This window comes from Syngnathoides biaculeatus, chromosome 2, assembly GCF_019802595.1.
Source record: "Syngnathoides biaculeatus isolate LvHL_M chromosome 2, ASM1980259v1, whole genome shotgun sequence".
In the NCBI taxonomy this organism is placed as follows: Eukaryota; Metazoa; Chordata; class Actinopteri; order Syngnathiformes; family Syngnathidae; genus Syngnathoides; species Syngnathoides biaculeatus.
Window position 1 is genome coordinate 11,239,602 of NC_084641.1, and position 4,204 is coordinate 11,243,805.

Below are 4,204 nucleotides of genomic sequence, written 5' to 3' on the forward strand. Positions count from 1 at the left end.
CATTTTAATAAAGCCTTTTGAACGTGGAATGATGCTTCGATAATGTTTTGTGTGTGCGTGTTTGTTTGCAAAATCGGACTAATAAATCTACCTACATACCTCTTCTGTGATAAGTCTAAGAACAGTTGAACAGTTGAACTCATACATAGTTACACAGACACACACACGCACGCTCGCGTTCACACTCGCGCAAGCGCACACTCACGTAATCACGCACATATGCATCCACGCACGCACACAAAAGCATCTGCTTTCACATTGTTTTCCAACCTGTTCAGCGCACGTCTGATGTGCCCCCCGTGTGGTCCCCCTTTCTTCAAATGCCCTCATTGAACTCGTGAACATTCGTGCGCGGCCCGCTTAAATGACCGCCACAATGTCTGCGAGTGACCCGAGGCTTTTAAAATGGTGGGTGTGTTTTTCTTTGTGTGTGAATGTGTGTGCGTGTGTGAGTGTGCACACATTGGTATGTGTGAACGAATTAAGGGGAAAATTATCACACACATACTCATTTACTCAATAACTACGTAACAGAAAGAACATTGTGAATAATGCCGAAGTAGCCCTTCATTGATCAAGAGCCATACTTGGTAAACCCTAAGGCCCCATTAGGACTGGACAATCGTGAAAAAAAAAGGGACAGTTTGGTATTCACATCCGCACATTGAGTGATTTAATGGCATTTTTGAGCTTTAGCGTTTGGCTTTTGAGGCTGTACATATGGTATATTGCAATTGATCACTTTTATTAATTTGTGAAAATGTATAGTGGCAGTTAACTGAGAACCAGGTTGCTACTTGAAGAGGATGCAAATGAGAATTAATGAGAAGGGTGGGGATAGACTAAAAGGCTCAGCTCACTTTCATTCATTTCAATGTGCACAGCACCGTACGTACAGTGCATCGCTTGCCTTTGTTTTGGCAAAAGAGTCTACAAGCTTCACTATTACATTTAAAAGTACATTAAAAAACATCATTATTATTGTTTTTATATCTATACTTTACAATGGGAAGAAAACGTGCACATTTTTGAGTTTCTTACATTTCTGTACAAACTAGTAATAATGTTCGATCTTCAAGTCTATATATATATATATATATATATATATATATATAATAAAGTGAATCTGGTGAAATTCATAATGCAATAACAATTTTGTTCCCATTTTTATAGATATAATGAAATGCATTCACAGGACAAAGAAGAAAAAATAGGGGAAACCTTGGATTTTTTTAACAGGGTGACCGTCCTTAAATAGCAATAACCTCAAGCAAATATTTTCTGTTGCTGGATAATGAATGCACAGCCATCTTAATAAATTTTGGACCAATTCGCTTTTCAAAACCGTTGCAATTTACGAGATTCCTCGGCAGTCTGGTGTGAGTAGCTCCCTTAAGGTCATGCCACAGCATCTCAATTGGGCTGTGGTCAGGGCTGAAAAAGGTTATAAAATTCTTCAATTCTTAATGTTCACCAGGTTCGACATAATTCATTATTAATAATACACAAATGCAAAGTGTCTCCAGAAGTAAAAACAGGCACATCAATGGGATGAAGTTTTCAATTTGTATACACTACGGAATTTCCCCTAATGTTTGTACACAATTATGCAAGCACACGAGAGGACAGGTAAATGTCAACACAAAGGCCAGAGAGCCAAAATTCAAATGTATCAGCTCTCAACTGTGAAGCTGATAATCACATGCTCCACAAATTGTTTCAGTGGGTTCAAACTTTTGGCACTGCAAAACTTTCAAGTGTACAGACAATGTTCTAAGAAAAATTGTAACTTCTCAATTAGCATAATGCAAAGGTGCAGATGCAGCACAGATCATTCAAATTATGCAAATAATTATAGTATTCCAAGAAAAGCTTGCTGAATGCGTTTATCTGTTCACTCATCACTTTTCATGATATGAAATGTTTGTACCATTTGATCTTAGATGTTTGTGTTTCAACCGCAAAACATTCATCTTGTGACTGCAAACCCCATTTTCGATTCAGTTTTTGATAAGTGAGAGAGGATAACAAAGTGTCCCTAAAATGGCCCAATCTTTGGCAACATGTGATTGGAGCCCCAGGGTTGCACTGAACACTGTTTGGGAATAGTGATATTTTAAATAGTTTGCACTGAAATACAAACAGGCATTTCTTGCATGTTCAAATATCTAGAAGAGGATGCATTCAGCTTTGGTCCTTTTCAGCTGCTTTTTTTCATTGCGGTATTTTGACGGAATTTGAAGGCTGAACACATCGAATGAGCCAAATGTCAAGGCGTGTTCTCGTGCCGCCCCAGAAGGCCACTAATTGGTGATAAACTTGTGATAAGCAGCTACTCATATCTGATTTTCTTTTTTGTAGTTTTACTTAAGTACTTTTTTCTCGTTACTTGTATTATTTCAGAAATTTATATATTATTTCTATTTTACACCATTCTGTAAGATGCTGTTATACAATGTGACATGATTTTAATGAGGAATTCACAGGTCATTTTGGAAAAGAAATCAGAGTTAAGATTATTATTAATGGGTGCCATGGTGCTTGACTCATAAGCACATCTCCCTTACAGTTCTAAGGGCCCGGGTTCAAGTCTGCCCTCCAATGTGGAGTTTTCCCTGTCGGGAGTGTCGATTTTCTCCAGATACTCCAGTTTCCTCCCACATATCCAAAACATGCATTTTATGTTAATTGGAGACTCTTAATTGCCCAGAGTTATGAATGTGAGTCCGAACGGTTGCTCGTTTTTATGTGCCTTGCAATTGGCTGGTTCAGACTTCTTCACAGAATCATTAGTCTAAATAAAACCTTGGATTTTCTGGAGTACCACTGGCAAAATATTTTGTAGACGAATAAAACAAAAGTTGAATTGTTTGTGAGGATTATACAAGGCCATGTTTGGATTAAAAAAATGGCACGGCACACCAACGTCAAAGTAAAACGTTCCATGCATTTGTAACAAGAATACTCAAGTAAAAGTAAAGTGCATCTAACAATTAAACTACTTTGACAATTTACAAAAAAAGTGAAGTAATTCTACTGGAGTCACTGTAGTGACTGTCCACCTCTTGCAAAGCTATTTTAATTAAAGACAAAGGATGCTTAGAAACTAGGAAAAACACACACTCATTCGACCAAAATGTCAAGCTTAGTTTAATCAGAATTGATGCGATCCACGTGGGTCTCATAGTGGCGCTCAACATTCTTCTCATTCCTCACACGTGTGACATTTGTGCCTTGTGGCTGCTCTGGCCTTTGGACATTTTGTGGCACCACGCAGATGAGGCCAACGTACCACCAAACAACCAGCTTGAAGGTCTTGTGACTGAGCTGCTGACGCTGAGGCCTTTTCAAGTCATGTCACTCAGGGACGTACGGGGAATGGTCTCAGCATGTTATGACCTTTTTTTAATGGAGGGGTCATTCTAGCACTGGGCATACATGACCGCTTTGCATGAGATAACTCTGTGACTCCATGGGGGCTCCTTCGCCATATAAGGAAGGCTCCCTACATTCATATGACCGCTTGGTTATTATTAGCAAGACTGCACAACAGCTGGCTCTCCAGTGCGGGAAAAGCAAATGGTAGGAATTCTCATCGTTGCTGAGTTTTGCCAAAATAAGCCATTATAAAGAAGCCTCACTTTTTTTTTTATTGCCTTGTATAAATGCCGCATGATTTGTGTATTGATTTATTGTATTGACTGTTTAATGACACGACCAAATATGTGTATTTCCTTTAATAATAAAAAGTGTCAGGTTATTGACACCCTCATATGAATTTGTTCCCAGGGAAAAATGTAAAGGAAGTTTGAATAATATTTTATATGTATTATCCATTCCATTGTCCAAGCCACTTATCCTCACAAGGGTCACGGGAGCACTTGAGCCTATCCCAGCTAACTCCAGGCGAAAGGTGGACTACACCTTGAACCAGTCGCCACTCAGTCGCAGGGAACATATCAACACCATCACTGAGAGGGAATCGAACCCTCTCTGCCCGCACCAAAGAAAAGCATGTCTACCATTACACCATCACTGACTGTTCTAATTATTAAATTTGTAATTTTAATTTATAATTTTAACTCAAGTGAGGTGGCACAGTGGAGACTCTCTGGTCAGCACATTTACCTCACGGTCCTGAGTAGTGATGCTCAAATCCTGCCTTGCCTGTGTGGAGTTTGCATGTTCTCCCTGTGCCTGTGTC